The sequence below is a fragment of the Somniosus microcephalus genome, chromosome 8, assembly GCF_052327205.1.
Source record: "Somniosus microcephalus isolate GS21.2 chromosome 8, FLI_Smic_1.0, whole genome shotgun sequence".
Lineage (NCBI taxonomy): Eukaryota > Metazoa > Chordata > Chondrichthyes > Squaliformes > Somniosidae > Somniosus > Somniosus microcephalus.
This window is the reverse complement of record NC_140994.1, coordinates 18,638,539-18,661,651: the sequence shown is the minus strand read 5'-3', so window position 1 is coordinate 18,661,651 and position 23,113 is coordinate 18,638,539. Positions and strand designations below refer to the sequence as shown.

The 23,113-nt window shown below is 50.4% G+C and overlaps 1 protein-coding gene across 3 annotated transcripts in view; it reads right to left on the bottom strand.

Annotated features, from left to right (window-relative positions):
- Window positions 1-23,113, bottom strand: part of lzts2a (leucine zipper, putative tumor suppressor 2a) — a 229,873-nt gene that overhangs the window by 179,819 nt on the left and 26,941 nt on the right. Inside the window, exon 1 of one of the 3 annotated variants that reach the window (XM_085994313.1) lies at window positions 1,127-1,285. The exons of the other annotated variants lie outside the window; for them this stretch is intronic. The gene's annotated coding sequence lies outside the window, so the exon portion shown is untranslated. Of the gene's footprint in view, window positions 1-1,126; window positions 1,286-23,113 lie in introns of those variants that run through there. 3 annotated transcript variants of the gene reach the window in all.

The window sequence follows — 23,113 nt, the reverse complement described above, 5'->3', positions numbered from 1 at the left end:
ATTTCCGAGAGAGGGAGAGAGGAGCAATGTAGGGAATGCACAGAATGCAAGGTATGGCAGGCACTTAACATGCACAGTAGCCGCCCCATCACTCTTCGCTGGAGAGCCATTGTTCGGTAAGAGTTTCTAAGCTCATTTCCTGTTTTTTTGTTTGCAGGCAGAGTCTGGCCTGCAGCGGATATTATCTGTGCCGTAAACGGTTTGCTTTCCCGATGCACTTTCCACACAGAGTTACTTTTAAAGGTTCTGCTCGAGATTTGACAGCGCCAGCACACGTGACGATGCAGTTCCCAAAAATCAGGTGTTCACATCCCCAGCTGTACCGTGCTCAGTCAGGCTGCACCTGGGGCACCTCGCACAGATCTGACTGCCATGAAATCCAGATCTTAAGAGAGGAAAGAAGCAAGGCTGATTCTCCCCCCTCCCCACTGTGTCAGAGGGATGAGGAACAATTTGACACAAGGACACTGCAGCCTTGAAAGAAGACATCTCAGGGGGGGCCTTAGAGAAAGAAAGACTTGCATTTCTATAGCACCTTTCACGACCACCGGATGTCTCAAAGTGCTTTACAGCTAAAGAAATACTTGGAGTGTAGTCACTGTTGTAATGTAGGAAATGCAATTTTGTGCACAGCAAGCTCCCACAAACAGTAATGTGATAACGATCAGAGAATCTGTTTTAATGATGTTGATTGAGGGATAAATATTGGCCAGAACACCAGGGAGAACTCCCCTGCTCTTCTTTGAAATAGTGCAATGTGTTCTTTTATGTCCACCTGAGCGAGCAGACAGGGCCTTGGTTTAACGTCTCATCCGAAAGACGGCACCTCCGACAGTACAGCACTCCCTCAGCACTGCACTGGGTGTGTCAGCCCAGATTTTTGTGCTCAAGTCCCTGGAGTGGGACTATGAACCCGCAACCTTCTGATTCAGAAGGCGAGTGTGCTACCCACTGAGCCACTGGCTGACACCGAGAGACAGAGAACGTTCACCGGAATAGAGAAAGCTAACCTCCAACAACCTTCCAAATACACCAAAGCAGCAAAATAAAGAACTTGCATTTAAATAGCGCCTTTCACAACCTCAGAATGTCCCAGAGTGCTCTATGGCCAATGAAGAGTACTCACTGTTGTAATGTAGCAGAACAAGGGGACATGGTTGTGATGACAAAGTTGAGACAGATGTCACGAGTTGCTCAGGAGGGTGGTTGAAGTCAGGCCATTGGATTTAAAATGAGATTCGCCGTACCTCGATGCTGTAATGGGCGGTTGGTAGAGTTAGCAATGGGCGGTTGGTACAGTTGGCATTCTGGAACGATGAGATCCAAATTGGCCACTGACCTTTCTTCATCGGAACCTAGCTTGTGATCTCATGATAAAGTTAGCATTGTGTCATCACTGGTCGGTTTACAAAAAAAAAAAACGGGTAACAGGAGGCCCAATCATTTTATCAGTGTGATAGGAGACTGCTAAGGTTAAAAAAATAAATTTGCACCCTCAATGGCATAGTGGGTCATACAGACCAGAAAGACCTAGTCAATTCAGCATGGTAGGTGCTGAATGCTAAAATTGACCCTCAAAAGGTCTGCGGGGGGGGGGGGGGGGGAACCCAAATCATCCAAAGTTCCTCATGTCTGATCGCTAACTGGCAACTCCTGCTGGGAAGTGTGGGCCTTGGGTAGGACCATGGCGGGGCTTTAGGGTGAAGTACCCCATGGTCAAATATCCTGCTGCCACACGTTGCTTCAGCACACACACACTCACACACACGCACAGTGGCACCTTAAAAGGAGATAGCAGAGGACAATCGACTGCCGCTGGAATTAGAAAGGCAACGAGGACCTTCAGTTGAGGGAAGAGAGAAAATTGGCAAGAAAACCAAGAATTTTTTGACTTTGAAAAGATTAGTGGGCAACAGAACATGCCTTCGCTCTCAAGACACAATTCCAAAGCACAGAAAAGAGAATTGATTTGAAGTGCAGTCACTGTTATTATGTAGCCAAACACAGCAGCCATTTTACACACAGACAACAATAGTTGAGGGAGGAATATTGGATCAGATACAGGGAGAACTCATTGCTCTCTGTCCAGCAGTGGAGATTAATCTTCAATTCCTGGAAACTCCAGGCGGACACTGGAGGATTGGCAACTGTAACCTGCAGAGAGATGAGCGATTACGTGGAACACTTCCAATTTATTCATCTCCTTGCCTCATTCTCAGGAACTAGAATGTAACAATTTACATTACTGAGCCCCATGAACATCCATGCCAGATATAATCGTAGGCCTTTGACGTGTCTCCACCAACCCCCACAATGCCCTCCACCACCCTGTCTGCAGCCCCAAACAAGATGCAGAACCTCTTGGCAAGTCACGCAACAACCGTCAGAACCATGATGCACACCTCAGGAGATCAAAGTTCAACACATTCGGCTCTCGGCAATCCAGAGCATCGGAATCATGATTCAGTACTTTTTGGGGGGGGGGGGGGGGGAGAAAAGGTCTATGCATCAAAGGCCAACATAATCCAGTGAATTTTAATGGAATATTTACACAAGAAAAAACAAGTTCTGCAGATGTGCTGAAATACAACATTTGCAAAAGGGGAAGAGGGGTCGAAATGAACTCTTGTTTTAAAGTGGTGCCCTCCCTCAGACTGTAATTCATGTACATGACGGATCAAAGTCTCATGAATTGTTTCTATAGCCAGCTATTCCCATTATCAGGAGCACAGTATCGATGCACTCCAGATTCTGTTGACAAGCTCCAACTAAGACATGCCCAGAAAGTATTTCCCCCCCCACCCCTCTCTCAGATTTGCTCCCTTTCTCTTTTCACAGCACTGCTGTGCCTGGGTATTGGACCACAGCCACCAGGAGCCCTCCTGCACTACTTTCTCCCCGCTCGCTCTTCCTGCTGCTTCAGACTAGACAGCGAGCGCCAGAGGGGGGGAAAAAAATCAATTGTGGGGGAGGGGAGGCCAAGTCCGGTTTAGTCTTCAGCTGATCAACAGCAGGGATGCTGGCTGATTTCCCCCCCAGCCCACCTCAGCCCTTGGACATATTGCTGGAGGTTTCATCTCATGATCACCCACCTCCACCCACCCCGCCCCGTCAAACAGACTTTTTTTCCGCCAATATTATCTCCAATATTTTTTAGAACCAGCAAACAGAAACATCGAAAGAAAATGCAGAAAACGCACAATTCTTTTAATGCCCCCCCCCCTCTTTCTTTCTCCGGGAGTTGCTCATGGCAGTGTCCAAGAAATGCAGTCTGTAATTCCTGGAGACTCCAGGGCCAATCCTGGAGGGTTGGCAGCCCTACTTAGCCCAGATGCACCACGGCTAATTACAGGGCATGCAACCGATGCCCTGGTCGAGACCAGATAACACAGGCCGGGGCCTTGGGGCCACACTTGGTGGCTTTAGCCCACTATGACTTTGATAAAACAGCCTCCGTACAGCTCCCTCAAAGTCTTTTACCAGCGTATCAGAAAAAAAACAAAAATCAGCTGACAGATTACATTTCAAACATGACTTCTATGGGCAATTTTTTGTTTTGACTTTTGCAGAGTTCACCAGGACGAGGGAAGTTAGTGCCGCGAAAGGAACAATTTCCCTTTTCAGCCAACCAGGAGCAGAGCTCCCGGGGTCAGCCAACCAGGAGCAGTGGTCCCGGGGTCAGAAATAGCAGAGTTGGAAGATGGGTTGGGAACTCCCGCTCCTAGTCTGCTCAGCCTTTGTTCCCTTGACAGCCACTTTTCCCCGGTGAGTAGCGGAGTCACACGGATCAGGAAGATCCCAGATTCTCTCTTCCCTGGTCTGTGCCGGGTTAGCTGATCTCAAGTCAGGAGAGAGTAGCGATACTTCACCCCTGGGTTAAGATTGGCCACTGTCTCTGAACACTGTCCAGCGATCTCCCATGTTGGTGTTGCACATGTATGGGCATCACGCAAGGACAGGATTGAGGGGTGTGGCGATGCGCTCCATGGTCAATAAGCCTGCTGACACTCAATGTCAAAGTTCACACTGAAGAAAGGCCGCTCGGGGATGAGGTACCATGAGGCAACTCTGGAATTGCGCACCAGTATGGGGGGGGGGTCAAGGCCTTCATGACAAGAGAAAAAGGGGTCCAGAAAACACAACTGAAGATGGGACAGGAAGACACTGCCGCAATCTGCTCAGCCCGCCCACACTGCAGAGTTAACAGAGGGGCTGCTCCTTCGCAAAATAAATGGCAGGGAACTTTTCATTTTAAATAATTTTTTTTAAACTTCTCGGGATGTGGGCGTTTATCGCCCATCCGCAGATCCCCCCCCCTCCCCCCGAGAAGTTGGTGGTGAGCCGCCTTCTCGAACCGCTGATAGTTTTTTTTGGATACACTTGCGTGACTCGCCAGGCCACTTCAAAGGGCAGTCAGAGAACCAACGATGTTGGTGTGGGACTGAAGTCAGATATAGGCCAGACCGGGTAAGGGCAGCAGATTTCCTTCTCTGAAGAGGATGTTAGGGAGCCAGTTGGGTTTGTACAACAATCTCACGGGTCACTTTTACAGATGCCAGCTCTCTTATTTGCAAAATTCACCTTCTCAAACTGCCATGGTGGAATTTGTGCGCTCTGGATTTCCAAGTCCAGTTACATAACCACTACTCTACAGTACCCCATATATACACAGTACTACACCGGAAACGAGCTGACAGAATTTGTGGGTGGTATTACAGAAAGCACAGTGCTTTGTAAAGGGTTACTCGGCAAAACTTTTCACGTACAAACCTCTTACAGGTGTTTTTGTGCGGGCAATCGGCAAAATTGAATTCTATTATTAGGAAATATTATAATGGGACAGGCGCAGAAAATAAATCAAAAAGGCTAATGGAATGCTGGCCTGTATATCTAGAGGACTAGAATACAAGGGAGTAGAAGTTATGCTGCAGCTGTACAAAACCCTGGTTAGACCACACCTGGAGGACTGTGAGCAATTCTGGGCACCACACCTGAGGAAGGATATATTGGCCTTGGAGGGAGTGCAGCGTAGGTTTACCAGAATGATACCCGGACTTCGAGGGTTAAGTTACGAGGAGAGATTACACAAATTAGGGCTGTATTCCCTAAAATTTAGAAGGTTAAGGGGTGATCTGATCGAAGTTTTCAAGATATTAAGGGGAACAGATAGGGTAGATAGAGAGAAACTATTTCCGCTGGTTGGGGATTCTAGGATTAGGGGGGCAGAGTCTAAAAATTAGAGCCAGACCTTTCAGGAGTGAAATTAGGAAACACTTCTACACACAAAGGGTGGTAGAAATTTGGAATTCTCTTCTGCAAATGGCAATTGATGCTGGATCAATCGTTAATTTTAAATCGGAGATTGAGATTTTGTTAACCAAAGGTATTAAGGGATATGGGCCAAAGGCGAGTATATGGAGTTAGCAGATCAGCCATGATCTCATTGAATGGCTGAACCGGCTCGAGGGGCTGAATGGCCTCCTCCCGATCCTATGTTCCTAAATCATTAATAAGAGACCTTGTTTAAAAAAACCAACCTCTGGCTCCTCGGCCTGATTCCGTGTAATTAATCCACACGGACTTGTTCTCAAAAAAAAACCCTAGCTCCTGTCTTTGTTTTAGTTCCTCAATTAGTCTTAAAACCGACCGTTGCATACTGTGGAATTCAGCCGAGAGTTTTCAAAGTCATTAACTCTCTAAATGGTAAAAAAAAGTGGGAATAATTTGCACCAACAACAGGCTACTTAGAATCAGCTGCTGTACCATTACATTGGTGCGGTGATATTTTTTACAAAAAGAGGCGCGTCTGGAAGTAATCTGGCGAGAGAGTGCTTCCATTCAGCGGAGTTCACATGCAAACACTTAAATGCATTTTTATTTTTTTATAAAAAAAACTATTAGCACATGTGTAAAAATAGCTGGCACAGGGGATGCAATAAGCATTCGTGATGTGGAGCTTTCAGCCGGTTAGGTTCATCTTCCGAACTGGCCCAACTTCAGATGTGTAGCACAATTGGCAGGGGGTGGTGGTTTAAGGAAAAGACCCAACTTTTTCCCCACTGAAAGGAAAAGCATTTATGTATCACTTTCTCACATCTCTCAGAAACGCCTCAGAGGGCTTCGGGCGCCGCGCATCCCTTTGAAGTGCGGCGGTTTTTAGTCACGCCGGCAAAAAAAAAGCAGCAGCCAATTTTGCACACAGCAAGATCCCAAAGGATTCCCTAATTGGAACACGCCAGGGAACGCCCCTTGCCGATTGGAAGTTCCGCATGGCGGAGGCTCGAGTGGTTTTGCTCTGCGTCCCTGTGTGGGCTATTTTTAAAAGACGGTCATTAACCAACTTACAACACAAAAAAAACCAACATACAATCAAGCGTTTGTCTGTGAACTCTGAGGAGTGGAAGCTCTACTTCCTGATTTCTTCCTGATGTGTCGCTTGTGTCCCCCACACATTCAAATATCTCCGATCAGAGAAACTCGCCTGGTTAATTGTGTGTGGGGAGTGGTGCTGGCATTGAGAGTGCAGTGGGAGGGAAGGATGCAGAATCACACCTCAGTTCGACCGTGAGAATTCAGAGGCATTTCTATGTTGCATCAATGTTGGAATAGAAAATAAACAGGTTTCACAAGTTGGGTAAAAACAGGAATGTGGTGGGAACATTTAAAAAAAAAACAAACGGCGCGCTAAAAATAGCACCCAGAGCAAATGAAATACCCAAGAGGGAAGTTGAAGTCTACGCAATTGGTTTTCAGCTTGCGCGGTCAGAGTGATGGGGTGGGGAGGTCACAGGGTCACAATGGGCCAAACGGCCTCCTTCTATAAAATTTTTTTAAATACTTGCATTTGTATAGCACCTTTTCATGACCACCGGATGTCCCAAATCGCTTTACAGCCAATGGCATGTAGCCACTGTTGTAATGTGGGAAACGTAACAGTCAATTTGCACACAGCAAGCTCCCACAAACAGCAATGTGATAATGACCAGAGAATCTGTTTTTAGTGATGTTGATTGACAGATACATATTGGCCAGGACACCAGGAATAAAGTGCCTGTGGGATCTTTTACATCCACCCGAGAGAGCAGACAGGGCCTTGGTTTAATGTCTCATCCGAAAGACAGCAGGCAGCGCTCCCTCAGCACTGCACTGAAGTGTCAGCCTAGATTTTTGTGCTCAAGTCTCTGGAAATCACAGAAATCACAGAAACCCCACAGTGCAGATAGAGGCCATTTCGGCCCATCGAGCCTGCACCGACACTTATCCCACCCGATCCCCGTAACCCCTACACCAACACATATCCCACCCTATCCCTGTAACCCCACGTATTTAATCCCCCTAACACTAAGGGTCAATTTTTGTCATAGCCAATCAACCTAACCCGCACATCTTTGGACTGTGGGAGGAAACCGGAGCACCCGGAGGAAACCCACGCAAACACGGGGAGAATGTGCAAACTCCACACAGACAGTCACCCGAGGCCGGATTCGAACCCGGGTCCCTGGCGCTGTGAGGCAACAGTGCTAACCACTATGCCACCGTGCTGCTTAAGTGGGACTTAAACCTACAGCCCTCTGACTCCGAGGTGAGCGTGCTGCCCACTGAGCCACAGCTGACAAGACTATGTTGTATGATTCAAGATTAACACTCTAGGGCCGATTCTGCAACCGTCTTCCTGGCCATCACAACTCTGCAGTCAGAGCAGGGCCTTGCAAAATTTACCCTATAATTCAGGCTTTCAGTACACACACAGTACAATGGTCGAGCTGGAAATTAAACCACCACTTTACTCTTACGGCTGTAGCTTAGTGACGAGCGGAATGCTTTGGTAAAAACATATTCCACCTTTTATCAGCTTTTGGCCTGAACTGTAGGAGTAGGCCTCATGTTAGACTAGGCCGCTAGACTGTGGATGCTGGGCCAAGCGAAATCGTCAAGACTGAGATTGATAGATTTTGGCTGGGCAAGCGTATCAAGGGACATGGAGCAGTGGCGGGTAAACGGAGTTGAGGTGCCGATCAGCCATGATCTCTTTGAATGGCGGAACAGGCTCGAGGGGCTGAATGGCCTCCTCCTGTTGCTATGTGTGTGTGGGGCATGCCAAGGAACGCTGGGAGCGGGGATGCACGCGTGCCACACCTCCTTCGGTGCTTTCACGTTGGCCCTCGTCGAGTTTGGATTGCGGAAGCGCAGTGGTCTTCACGCCGACTCCACAGGTTTACATTGCGAAAACGGGCTCCCCGTCTCTCCGAAAGGCGAACCATCAAAAAACTGTGGGCCCAGGATTCCGGCAGCTGGCTTTAGCAACGCAAACGGTACGAGAAACTGTTTCCACTGGCGGGAGGGTCAGTAACCAGAGGGCATCAATTTAAAATAATTGGCAAAAGAACCAGGTGAGGAGAATTTATTTTCTGCGGCGAGTTGGCACGATCTGGAATGCGCTGCCTGAAAGGGCGGAGGAAGCAGATTCAATAGTAACTTTCCAAAAGGGAATTGGGTAAATACTTGAAAAGAAAAAAAATTGCAGGGCTATTGAGGAAAGAGAAAGGGGGATTGGGGCCAATTGAATAGCTCTTTCATGGGCCGAATGGCTTCTTTCTATGAACATGCAAACCGAACTAAACAGGCGGCAAGTGTAAAAGTGTCTCCCGTCCATGCAGCAGACTTGCGAGAAGATGATGATGATGGGGAGGTTTGCATCCTGTCGACTACTGCCTACGTTCATAAATCTGACATGAATTATTTAACCGATCTACCAAATTACAACACACTCAGGGATACGCACTGTAAACAGGCCTGACCTATGCAGGTCAAGACCGCAGCCCCAGGCTTTGGTTCTAGGCCTGAGAGATGAAACATCTGTAGCAGCTGTGTTGCCAGAAGTGGGGAAATGATGAGGTGGTGGTGGTGGGGGCTTCATGGCTGCCCGAGGGGCAGGCAGGGAGGTGTTGTTGAAGCCTCCTTGTGCCTTTTTTAATACTTCAGGCTCCCACAGTGCGTCTGATTTGTAACTCCTTTTACAAGCAAGAAAAAAAAAGAGCAGTATATCTGATTCCCTGGCTTTCTTTTACTGAAAGCCTAAAACGTGATTTTGTTTTTGGGGGTAGAAGAAGCAAACTATTGCTAATTTAGAAATGCTACAGGCAAATTCAACCTGCATTTTCCGCCCCTCGGAGGAAACCTTGCGTCTGTTGCTCAGCCAGAGTCGGGAACCTCCTCTTAACCCCTCGCGGAACGTCGGTGATGTATGTTCCACATGCGGAATAACTTAATGCTCCTCAGTATTTGAAAAGGAAAAAAAAAAATGGGAGAACTGCAGCAAGGTTAACGGGGTGAAGGGAATGGGGGAAGGGAGAAATTTGGCAGGTCTTTTTGCGAGGAGATTAAATTAGTAGAGTAGAGATTGCGGCACAGCAGTCTGTTGTACCTGGAGGACGAGAAGAACCGCTCTCATTTCTTATGTCACAACTCACAGATACTGCACTATAAAGCAGCCGAAAGCTCCACGTGGTAAAATAGGAAACAAATATTACTATAAAAGGAAGAACTTGCATTTATATAGCGCCTACCGTGACTTCGGGACATCCCAAAGTGCTTTACAGCACATTCTTTTTTGAAGTGCAGTCGCTGTTGCAATGTGGGAAAACGCGCCAGCCAATTTGCGCACAGCAAGCTCCCACAAACAGCAATGCGCCAACGGGCCAGATCATCTGTTTTTAGGGGTTGGTCGAGGGGCAAATATTGGGCCAGGACACCGGGGAATAACTCCGCTGCTCTTCTTCAAACAGTGCGGCGTGATCTTTCGCATCCACCCGAGAGGGCAGACGGGGGTCCTCGGTTTAACGTCTCATCCGAAAGGCGGCACCTCCTTCACAGCGGCGCCGGAGTGTCAGCCTGGATTTGGTGCTCAAGTCCCTGAATTTAATATTAGATATTGGAGAACGTGAAACATGGTGGTGGGGAAGGGGGAGCGGCTATGTGTAAAGTCCGTGCCTCAATAATACACGGACTTCGGGAGAACAGTTTAACAGGTACTTTACTGAACAAGAGGCAGCTTGAAACTGAAACTACCGAAGCCTGCTAGGGCCTTTTATACAGGGGTGGTCACTGCCAGTACTGCAGTCTAAGACCAGTTATTCCCTTAAAAGGTACATACACAACATTATGGAGGAAACGCAGACTAATCCCGGTATCACACTGAACAGGTCTGCATTCCCCTAATCCCGGTATCACACTGAACAGGTCTGCATTCCCCTAATCCCGGTATCACACTGAACAGGTCTGCGGAAGGAATTAATTCCATTTACACAGCCACCAATCTCAGAAAAGCTTACAGAGCGGCTTAAAAAAAAACCGAGACGGAAAAATGTTGGCAACTCAAAAAAATAAAGCGAAGTACAACTGAGTAAATGGCCCATGACCATGGGTTACTGTTTCCAGGCAATTGAATTCATTTTTATTACATTGTATCTCAGGATTATTAGTGCTTTGGGAACCTCAGTCCACAGTTCAGTTTGTTTCTCTGTGAAACCCATAACCCAATGGCCTCGTGCATGAAAATATGAAAAGCAGTTAAAAAGGGGGCGCGCGAGTGGGAACTGGGACTCGTCAGGACTTGAGCTGCAGGTGCAGCAGATAGTCCGTGTCGGCGGTTGTCATCAGTCTGCTCTTGGCAGCAGGCTGGGTCACTTCTATGGGTCACCTCGTTGCTGCTCTTTGTACTTCTGGCCCGAGTTCTGCTGCAGTGTGAATGGAGGTAATCCCAGATCTGACCATGAATTGCAGGCTGGTGCAGCAGCAACTGCCAAGCCCCTAAACTAGACGGCGCGGAGTTGCAGAGGGCCGTGAGGTGGCTTCTGACCAACGTTCTGCCGATCATGAAAAATTTATATATTCAAGAAGGAGTTAGATATATTTCTTAAGGCTAAAGGGATCAAGGGATATGGGGAGAAAGCAGGGACAGGGTACTGAATTTGGATGATCAGCCATGATCTCATTAAATGGCGGAGCAGGCTCGAGGGGCCGAATGGCCTACTCCTGCTCCTATCTTCTATGTTTCTATTCAACAAACGCCACGAATTCATAATGAATCTCTCCCTCATCAGGAGCAAGGGGGGGGGGGGGGGGGAAAGAGAGCGGAATTGACTTTTATTGAAAAAACACAGACCATGCGTATTCATTTCACACTGCCGATATTTCCCAGACAGTCTGCTCAATAACAAAAAAAAAACAAGACTGTCCGGGCCAAATCCAGATGGCAGCAAGCAGCCCGAGGCCCACAGGATAGTACAGATGGACACATGCAGCGCAATAGAATCCGGTTCGAAGGGATAGGCTTAGGGTCGCCAACCCTCCTGGATTGCCCTGGAGGCTCCAGGAATTGAAGATTAATCTCCTGGGACACCGTCGCGAGCAACACCCGGGAGAAAAAAAATCATTGGGGCGTTAAAGAAAACACAAGTGATTTTTTTTCCCCCTCATAGTGTTAGTCATAACGGCACAGAAGGTGGCCATTCGGCCCATCGAGTCTGTGCCGGCTCTCTGTAGAGCAATCCAGTCAGTCCCATTCCCCCGCTCTATCCCCGTAGCCCTGCAAGTTTATTTCCCTCAAGTGCCTATCCAGTCTCCCCTTAAAAACTTCGAGCGTCTCCGCTTCCACCACTTCCGTCGGCAGCGAGCTCCAAGTCCTCGCCACTCGTTGCGTAAAAAAAAGTTTTCCCTCACATCCACCCCTGTATCTCTTGCCCGAAACGTTAAATCTGTGTCCCCCTAGTCCTTGTGCCATCAACTAGTGGGAACAGCCTTTCCCCATCTACCCTATCCAAACCCGTCATAATCTTGTACACCTCGATCAAATCACCCCTCAACCTCCTTTGCTCATTCTTTCAACATTTTTGTTTATTAATTATAGAAATATTGGAAATTTGGGTGAGGGGGGGGCCGTTTGACCGAGCAAGGCGATTGGAGGCAAGAGGTCATGTGATGAACCCTCCAGGAATACGTCCATCCAGAGTTGGCAACTGGAGAGGTAACCGTGTTGCAGTAACTTAAGCAGCAGCCAGGCGTGGATTTTATGAGGGAAAGATCCCTGCCTCACAAACTTCCTTAACTACTCTCGAGGACGCTGCGGATAAAATGGATGGCTGCACTGCCCATCGTATGGTATCGTTTATTTAATTTTTCAGAAAGCTTTCGGCAAAGCTCCAAATGAAATTGTTTTTTTTTAAAGAAATGGGAAACTGGGAGTATTCACGAGAGGTACAAAGGCAGACGGAGGTTGGACAGGTGGTGTTGAATGGAGTCCCACAGGTTCTGTGCTTGGATCCCTGTTGTTTCTAGTCTAGGTGACCTAGTTAACATAACCAGAAGCTCGGCCGATGACACAGATGGCACGTTTAAGCTGCTTTTTATAGAATGTAGGCCGGGTCCTGGGAGAGCAAGCTGACTCCTGCGTTTATCTTATTAACGTGCAGCTGGACTTCCCGTAAACCAGTTTGGGGGGGTGGGGGGGGGTGGAAGGAGCCACCATGCCACACAAGTGCCAATCGGGCGTTAAAAGATTTTGGCCAGTGTGCACGCGAGCAGTACTGATGTCACAACGTGTTAATCATGACATCATCACCAATGTGCAGCAATGCCTCCGGAGGGGGGCATCGCAATTACTGCCCCCATCCCCGCCCGGCAATGGTCAGGAAGACCCAGTAATTTAAAAAAAGGGGGGGGAGGGTTTCCCTGGGTCTGTGCCCAGGCACACACTGGATCGCCTGCATGTGGGGAATGCCAGACAGTCAGGGTACTTGACGTAAGAAAACTACGAGGCACTTGGTCTAAGCGTTAAACAAAGCTTTAATCAACCGTTTTACAACATGGAGGTCTAGTTTTGTCCTTCACTAGTTCCTGTTAAGAATGTCCTGAGCAAGCTGGGCCCGTGCCCGAGTATTTCTACTCTCCCTGGACAGCGCCACCTGCAGGCCGCTCAGTATTATTTCATAAGTCTTTCTTTCATGAATGACTGATTCATGTCAGTACTTTTATACTCATTCTTGGGGCGGGGGCGTCCACAGCATCACCTCCAGGTCACACACCATCCTGACTTGGGCATATATCGGCTGTTCCTTCATGGTCGCTGGGTCAAAATCCTGCAACTCCTTTTAGGCGTCAGCCATGGCTCAGTGGGTGGCTCTCTCTCTCGTCTCGGAGTCAGAAAGTTGTGGGTTCAAGTCCCACTCCAGAGACTTGAGCACAAAAATCTAGGCTGACACTCCCAGTGCAGCGCCGAGGGAGTGCTGCACTGTTGGAGGAGCCGTCTTTCAGATGAGATGTCAAACCAAGGTCCCGTCTGCCCTCTCGGGTGGTTGTAAAAGATCCCACGGCACTATTTGAAGAAGAGCAGGGGAGTTCTCCCAAAGTGTCCTGGCCAATATGTATCCCTCAACCAACATCAAACAGATTATCTGGTCATTATCACATTGCTGTTTGTGGGACCTTGCTGTGCACAAATTGGCTGCCGCGTTTCCCACATTACAACAGTGACTGTACTTCATTGGCTATAAAGCACTTTGGGACATCCTAAGGTCACAAAGAAGGCGCTTACAGAAATACAAGTCTTCCTTTCTAACAGCACCATGGAAGTACCTTCCCCACACGGACTGCAGTAGCCAAAGAAGGCCCACCACCACCACCTTCTCAAGGGCAACAAGGGCTGGGCACTAAAATGCCAACCTCGTCAGTGATGCCCACATCCCAAGAATGATTTTAAAAAGCAGCAGCGAGCCGGGCACCTCTTTAAACTTGTGCGTCACCTGCCATTATTTCGAGGACAAAAATACCCTACCCACTTCCGACTGACTCCAGCTGCCTCTGTGCCGCAGCTTGTGTCTTGAGACGGGCGACCAAAGTGTGCTGCCATCCTGAATGGCCAGCGCACAGTACCACCAGTCTTCCTGCAAATCAGAACCCGCTATGCTGTGCGCGATCCCACAGGGAGTCAGCTCCGAGCCATTCCACATCGCGCTGCAACAACAAGCTCCGGCTCACCGAACCATCTTATGTCCGGGTTGCCAACTCCAATTGAGCATATTCCTGGCGGTTTCATCAAATGAACTCCCAACTCCAGCCGCCCCACCCAGGCCCACCCCCACCACCTCTTTATAACTAACAAACAAAAAAGCCTTTGAAGAAAATGAAAATGATGCCCCTATGTCTTTTCTCCTGGGTTGGCCGCAGCAGTGTCCAGGAGATTGGCCCTCAATTCCTGGCGACTCCAGGACAATCCTGGCGGGTTGGTATTCTTAGTCCAACGACATTGGGAGCAAACGGGAGACTCCCATAGAACCGCTTCCCAGACTGCCGCAGGATCTCTTGGCTGTTCAGCAGCAAGGCCGGGCCAGGGACCAGTGCTGTGCCTAGTTACTGACCTTCATGGGTAATCTCCTCCAGGTGTTGAGACGTGGTGGGAGACCCATGCTCCCAACATCTGGTGGGACCAGCCGCCCAGAAAACCCACTAACAACAGGCTTTCCTGCCAGCTGGGCTCGGCCAGTCTCGGCAGTTCCGCATCAGTCCCACTAACACGGTCTCCCCTTATGACCTCTCCTTGAGTCGGATTCTCAAGTGAGTGAACTTTGTCTAAACACATACTGCAGCTCTAGAAAAAACGAGAAGCCAGATTGGGGGGCAGATGAATATTCGAATGAATGAACAATTAATGGAAAAACACACAAATTTCATTGAGCTTTTTGAGAACTGGGAGTCCCTCCAATTTGGTCAAAAGATAAGTGCGGCAATGTTATATCCCAAACGCTGTAATTTAGAAACGTGAACTACTTGCTTCCTTCTTCATTGTAGCAGGGAAACACACTCAAGCTTAACCTACAGTGATATAATTCAGTGCATCAGAACATTGTATAATGCGGTATTAAGACCAGTTCTCTCTCCCTCCGACATGCTCCAAGGTTCCATCCTTGACCCTGCTCTTCTCCTTTGCAGGCCACGTCTTAATGGCACAATCCACAGGTATGGAGCCAGCTTCCATGTGTGTCTGGGCGACACCCAGCTTTTTCTCTCCACTATCACCCAGGACACTTTGACCCTTGACCCATCTGACTGCCTGCAAGACATCAAGTCATTGATAAGCCAGAACTTCCAAGGCTAAAGCAATCCTTTGCTGCCCTAACCAGAAACTTCACATCCTCGTTTCTCTACCACCCCCTCCCCCTCCACCATCTCCATCTCGCTCCCCAACCCCAGTGTCCCCCCCACACTCCACCATCTCCCTCCCCAACCCGTGTCCCCCCCACACTCCACCATCTCCCTCCCCAACCCCAGTGTCCCCCCCACACTCCACCATCTCCCTCCCCAACCCCAGTATCCCCCCCACACTCCACCAGCCTCCCCAACAGTGCCCAGCCCGTGTCCCCCCCACTCCACCATCTCCATCTCCCTCCCTAACAGTGGCCAGCCCGTGTCCCCCCCACTCCACCATCTCCATCTCCCTCCCCAACAGTGCCCAGCCCGTGTCCCCCCCACTCCACCATCTCCATCTCCATCCCCAACAGTGCCCAGCCCGTGTCCCCCCCCACTCCACCATCTCCCTCCCCAACAGTGCCCAGCCCGTGTCCCCCCCCACTCCACCATCTCCATCTCCCTCCCCAACCCCAGTATCCCCCCCACACTCCACCAGCCTCCCCAACAGTGCCCAGGCCATGTCCCCCCTACTCCACCATCTCCATCTCCCTCCCCAACAGTGCCCAGCCCGTGTCCCCCCCCACTCCACCATCTCCATCCCCAACAGTGCCCAGCCCGTGTCCCCCCCACTCCACCATCTCCATCTCCCTCCCCAACAGTGCCCAACCCCAGTGTCCCCCCCGCCATCTCCATCTCCCTCCCTAACCCCAGTGTCCCCCACCAACTCCACAATCTCCATCCCCAACCCCAGTGTCCCCCTCCCACTCCACCATCTCCCTCCCAAACAGTGCCCAGCCCCAGTGTCCCCTCCCACTCCCACTCCACCCCCAGTGTCTCCCCCACTCCACCATCTCCCTCCCCAGCCCCAGTGTTCCCCCCCACTCCACCCCCAGTGTCCCCCCCACTCCACCATCTCCCTCCCCAGCCCGTGTCCCCCCCACTCCACCCCCAGTGTCCCCCCCCACTCCATCTCCCTCCCCAGCCCCAGTGTCCCCCCCCACTCCACCCCCAGTGTCCCCCCCACTCCACCATCTCCCTCCCAAACAGTGCCCAGCCCCAATGTCCCCTCCCACTCCCACTCCACCCCGTGTCTCCCCCACTCCACCATCTCCCTCCCCAGCCCCAGTGTCCCCTCCCACTCCACCCCCAGTGTCTCCCCCACTCCACCATCTCCCTCCCCCAGTGTCTCCCCCACTCCACCATCTCCCTCCCCAGCCCCAGTGTTCCCCCCCACTCCACCATCTCCCTCCCCAGCCCGTGTCCCCCCCACTCCACCCCCAGTGTCCCCCCCCACTCCATCTCCCTCCCCAGCCCCAGTGTCCCCCCCCCCACTCCACCCCCAGTGTCCCCCCCACTCCACCATCTCCCTCCCAAACAGTGCCCAGCCCCAATGTCCCCTCCCACTCCCACTCCACCCCGTGTCTCCCCCACTCCACCATCTCCCTCCCCAGCCCCAGTGTCCCCTCCCACTCCACCCCCAGTGTCTCCCCCACTCCACCATCTCCCTCCCCAGCCCCAGTGTCCCCCCCCCACTCCACCCCCAGTGTCCCCCCCACTCCACCATCTCCCTCCCAAACAGTGCCCAGCCCCAGTGTCCCCTCCCACTCCACCCCCAGTGTCCCCTCCCACTCCACCCCCAGTGTTTCCCCCACTCCACCATCTCCCTCCCCAGCCCCAGTGTCCCCTCCCACTCCACCCCCAGTGTCTCCCCCACTCCACCATCTCCCTCCCCAGCCCCAGTGTCCCCCACTCCATCTCCCTCCCCAGCCCCAGTGTCCCCCCCCAGTGTCCCCCCCACTTCACCATCTCCCTCCCAAACAGTGCCCAGCCCCAGTGTCCCCTCCCACTCCCACTCCACCCCCAGTGTCTCCCCCACTCCACCATCTCCCTCCCCAGCCCCAGTGTCCCCTCCCACTCCACCCCCAGTGTCTCCCCCACTCCACCATCTCCCTCCCCAGCCCCAGTGTCCCCTCCCACTCCACCCCCAGTGTCTCCCCCACTCCACCATCTCCCTCCCCAGCCCCAGTGTCCCCCCCACTCCACCACCAGTGTCCCCCCCCCACTCCACCATCTCCCTCCCCAACAGTGCCCAACCCCAGCGTCCTGCTCACTAAGCTGTACTTCAAAGCCAGTCAGAGATGGTCTACTTCTAACCTTTTGAGACAGCGCCCACTCTGTCCCTACCTCCCCCGCCCCCACCAGCACTGAAACCCTCACCTGTGCTATCACTTCCAGAGCCAACTCTCTCCTTGCTGACCTCCCGAGCCCCACTCAACATAAAAAACTCATCCAGAACTTCACCAACCACCTCCTATTCAAGTCCCACTTACCCAGTACCCCTGCCCTTGCTGCCCACCCCTCGGGGACTACACTGCACTTACGTCAATCTCCCCAGGAAATTCCTGATAAAAAGCACGAGACACGCACAACAAAGAGAGAAGTACAATGGGGAAACAAAATAGACAGGCACACATGCATAGTGGGGGGGGGGAATGTCCACAAATAAACTCTAAAGCCTGCACATCTGCCAATGCACTTTATTATGTTTATGTTTATGTATTACAAACCAAATGTATGTTGAATGTTTAAATGTCTTAATCCAAATGTACACTCTCGGGAGCCGCAAGCCTACATTTCGTTGTACTGCACTTGTGCACTAACAATGACAATAAAAGTTGATTTGATTTGATTTGATACACCAATACATTGGCCCCTTTGAACGTGGAGCTGTTTTTAATCAGATATTTTCCTGCAGCAGTGAAGAGGATGTCTGCCGTCCAGAGACCTAAACACCGCTGTGGTTAATGTTCCCCAAGCTCTTTGTTGTTCCTTGTTTCATTAATCTTATTGCATGGGCTGTGTGCGCGGTTTCATTACCGTCTCTTCCAATAGAACCCAGACACTGGCAGTACCGCTCAGAAAGCCAAAGAAGCAGCTATTTGGAATTTTTTTTAATTAAAAAAAGTGGGTCCCCACCTCACCGTTTACTTGTTTACCAAAGAACATTTTTCTAAAACTGAGACCTTGTACTTTGATTAGTCATTCAGTTCTTGGCGAGAATGCAACCACTTGCTCGGCATCCCTGGGCTCGCCGACCTACTTTGGCTCCTGGTCTCGGTCACTACAGAAGTCTGCTGCAGAATACTGCTCTGCCTCGGGGTCCTGCAGCCGCCACACAAAGCTTGTGGCCCTGCCGCTAAACGCCGCCCTGAGGACGGTGTCAGGGACGCTCAAGCCCACTCCAACCGAGTGGCTCCCAGTGCTGTCCCACATTGCCCCGCCTGCCATTCGCCGCGTCGCCACCGCGCTCCGTGAGACAGAAACTATCAGCAACATCGACCTTCCCATTCACAAAGACTTGAAAAACCCACCAGGAAAACGCTGTAAGGTCAGCAGCCAATGTTCACGCAGCTGGTATCGACTCACTATCCAGGTGGACGGAATCGTGGGACACATGCAACATAAAGAACCAACACCTCATCACTGAGCCAACAGCCCCGGCTTCGACCTCCCTCGGAGACAGTGGTCAGCGCTCGACCGAGTCTGCACAGGGTGTGGACACCTGCTCCACAAGTGGACAATGAGAAACGACCCGCAGGCGTGACTGTGGCCACCAGTCCCAGACCGTGGAACACATCACATCAACCTGCCCACTGAGATCTGTGGCAGGAAGCACCTCATTTCTCCACTCGGCATCTCACGAGGCCCTCGAATGGACAGCCAAAGTAGACATCCCATTATAAGCTTTTCCCATCGTATGAAACAACTACAGAACCAGAAGGGGGGAGGAGCCACAATTAAAAGTGGTGGAAGTAGCCCAAAGATCTATAGGTAGATTATTTTTTAAAGGGGCTCTGAAAGGAGTCCCATGTCTCCTTCCCTGGTGTGGCCACGATCAAATCCTGTCCCACTCTTCATCGTCGACAACTTGCATTTATATAGCGCCTTTAACCTAGTAAAATGTCCCAAGGCGCTTCACAGGAGTATTAAAAGACAAAACATTTGACACCGAGCGACATAGGGAGAAATAGAAACATAGAAAAATAGGAGCAGGAGTAGGCCATTCGGCCCTTTGAGCCTGCTCCACCATTCAATGAGATCATGGCCGATCCTCTATGTCAATACCATATTCCCCCTCCCTCCCCATACCCCTTGATGCCTTTTGTGTCTAGAAATCTATCTATCTCCTTCTTAAATATATTCAGTGACTTGGCCTCCACAGCCTTCTGTGGTAGAGAATTCCACAGGTTCACCACCCTCTGAGTGAAGAAATTTCTCCTCATCTCAGTCCTAAATGTCCTACCCTGTATCCTGAGACTGTGTCCCCTCGTTCTAGAGCCCCCCAGCCCAGGGAAACATCCTCCCTGCATCCAGTCTGTCTAGCCCTGTCAGAATTTTATACGTTTCAATGAGATCCCCTCTCGTTCTTCTAAACTCTAGTGAATACAGGCCTAGTCGACCCAATCTCTCCTCATACAACAGTCCTGCCATCCCAGGAATCGGTCTGGTGAACCTTCGCTGCACTCTCTCTATGGCAAGTATATCCTTTCTTAGTTAAGGAGACCAAAACTACACACAGTACTCCAGGTGTGGTCTCACCAAGGCCCTGTATAACTGTAGTAAGACATCCTTGCTCCTGTACTCAAATTAGGGCAGGTGACCAAAAGCTTAGTCAGAGAGGTAGGATTTAAGGAGCATCTTAAAAGGAGGAAAGAGAGGTAGCGAGGCGGAGAGGTTTAGGCTGGGGATTCCAGAGCTTAGGGCCCAGGCAACAGAAGGCACGGCCACCAATGGTTGAGTGATTATCAAGGATGCTCAAGAGGGCAGAATAAGAGCACAGATATCTCAGGGGGTTGTGGGGCTGGAGGAGATTACAGAGATAAGGAGGGGCGAGGCCATGGGGGCATTTGGAAACAAGGATGAGAATTTTGAAATTGAGGCCTTGCTTAACCGGGAGCCAATGTAGGTCAGCGAGCACAGGGGCGATAGGTGAACGGGACTTGGTGCGAGTTAGGACACGGGCAGTCGAGTTTTGGATCACCTCATTCCCAGTATTTAATTGGAAGCCAGCCAGGAGTACGTTGGAATACTCAAGTCTGAGGGTGTGCTGTGAGGAGGATGTCGTGAAACTCCAGTATGATTTGGACAGGTTGGGTGATTGGGCAGAAACATGGCAAATGCACTATAATGTGGATAAATGTGAGGTTATCCACTTGGTGGCAAAAACAGGAAGGCAGATTATTTTTTGAATAGCAATAGATTGGGAGAAGGGGAAGTGCAAAGAGACCTGGGTGTCCTTGTGCACCAGTCGCTGAAGGTAAGCATGCAGGTGCAGCAGGCGGTTAAGAAGGCAAATGGTATGTTGGCCTTCGTAGCAAGAGGGTTCGAGTACAGGAACAAGGATGTCTTGCTGCAGTTGTACAGGGCCTTGGTGAGACCGCACCTTGAGTATTGTGTGCAGTTTTGGTCGCCTTACCTGAGGAAGGATGTTCTTGCTATGGAAGGAATGCAGCGAAGATTCACCAAGCTGATACCTGGGATGGCAGGAATGACGTATGAGGAGAGATTGGGTCGATTGGGCTTATACTCACTGGAGTTTAGAAGATTAAGGGGGAATCTCATCAAAATCTATAAAATTCTGTCAGGCCTGGACAGACTAGATGCAGGAAGGATGTTCCCGATGGCCGGGGAGTCCAGAACCAGGGTTCATAGTCTAAGGATAAGGGGTAAGCCATTTAGGACTGAGATGAGGAGGAATTTCTTCACCCAGAGAGTGGTGTGGTGAACCTGTGGAATTCTCTGCCACAGAGGGCAGTGGAGGCCAGTTCAAGAAGGAGTTGGATATATTTCAAGGCATCAAGGGATATGGGGAGAAGGCAGTGACAGGGTACTGAATTTGGATGATCAGCCATGATCTCATTGAATGGCGGAGCAGGCTCGAGGGGCCGAATGGCCTACTCCTATCTTCTATGTTTCTATGTCTGGAGATAACAAAGGCATGGATGAGGGTTTCAACAGTGGATGAGCTGAGGCAAGGGCGGAGTCGGGCAATGTTATGGAGGTGGAAATAGGCGGTCATAGTTATGCTGCGGATATGGGGTCGGAAGCTCATTTCAGGGTCAAATATGACACCAAGGTTGCGAACAGTGTGGTTCCGCCTCAGACAGATGTTAGGGAGAGGGATGGAGTCAGTGGCTAGGGAACGGAGTTTGTGGCGGGGACCGAAAACAATGGCTTTGGTCTTCCCAATATTTAATTGGAGAAAATTTCTGCTCATCCAGAACTGGATGTCGGACAAGCAGTTTGACAACTTAGAGACCGTGGAGGGGTCGAGAGAAGTGGTGGTGAGGTAGAGCTGGGTGTCGTCAGCGTACATGTGGAAACTGACGCTGTGTTTTCGGATGATGTTGCCAAGGGGCAGCATGTAGATCGAGAGATAGGAGGAGGCCAAGGATAGATCCTTGAGGGACATCAGAGGTAACGATGTGGGAGCGGGAAGAGAAGCTGTTGCAGGTGATTCTCTGGTTACGATTAGATAGATAAGAATGGAACCGGGTGAGTGCTGTCCCATCCAGCTGGAGGATAGTGGAGAGGCGTTGGAGAAGGATGGAGTGGTCAACCGTGTCAAAGGCTGCAGACAAGTCAAGAAGGACGAGGAGGGATAGTTTACCTTTGTCGCAGTCACAAAGGATGTCATTTGTGACTTTGATGAGCCCCGTTTCGGTACTGTGGCACTCTTCAGCAATCCTCGTACCACCACCCCGCTTCTGGTTTTACCTGGGGGTAAGGAGTCAGCCTCGACTCAGTGGGCAGCACCCTCGGCTCGGGAAGGTTGTGGGTTCAAATCCCACTCCAGAGACTGAAGCACAAAATCTAGGCTGCAATGGCGGAGGTGCTGTCTTTTGGAAGAGACATTAAACCAAGGCCCCGTCTGCTCTCAGGTGGCCATAAGTGATCCCACGACACTATCTCAAAGAACAGAGTTCTTCTTGTGTACTGGCCAATATTTATCCCTCAACCAACATCACTAAAAATGATTATCTGGTCATTTATCTCACTGCTGTTTGTGGGACCTTGCTGTGCGCAAATTGGCTGTCGTGTTAGTGACTACACGCCAAAAGTACTCAATTGTTTGTAAAGCGCTTTGGGACATCCTGAGGTTGTGAAAGGTGCTTATATAAACGCAAGTCTTTCTTTTACGATAGGGAAATTGTCAAGTTCCACCAGCCCTGTCCCCTGCGATCATTTAGAGGCAGCAGGGCAATAAAGGGGCGAGTGGCGAAGATCCTCGGCTGGAGAGAGTAAAATGCCATTTATAGATTTTCAAGGGGTCGGTCTCCCTGCCCCAGTTTCCCTGCTCCACTGCCGCTCAAGTGCATGGTTTCAGGTGATACAGAAGGAGAAATCAAGGCCAGGTGTTTTCCAGCGAGGGTCACTGGATAGCAATCAGGAGTGGGAGGGAACCCTAGCTGATATTTCTCCCCCCCCCCCCAAGCTCGGAGACATTGAGGGCAACTGTACCACTCCACTGCTACCCTGGCTTAAAGTCAATGGACGAGTGATCGACCCTGGGTCCTTCCAGGTCAGTCTTTGCGCACTGAAGCACCAAGGAACACTCAGCAATTCATTACTGTCACCATACAGTCCAAGGGAAAATAAGAACATAAGGAGGCCATTCAGCCCGGAGATTATTCTGCCATTCAATAAGATCACTGGTGATCTGTATCTTAACTCCATTTATCCGCCTTGGTTCCATATCCCTTAATACCTAGCAAAAATCTATCAATCTCAGTTTTGAAATTTTCAATTGACCCCCCCAGCCTCAACAGCTTTCTGGGGAAGAGAGTTCCAGATTTCCACCACCCTTTGTGTTTCCCGACATCACCCCGAACAGCCTGGCTCTAATTTTAAGGTTATGCCCCCTTGTTCT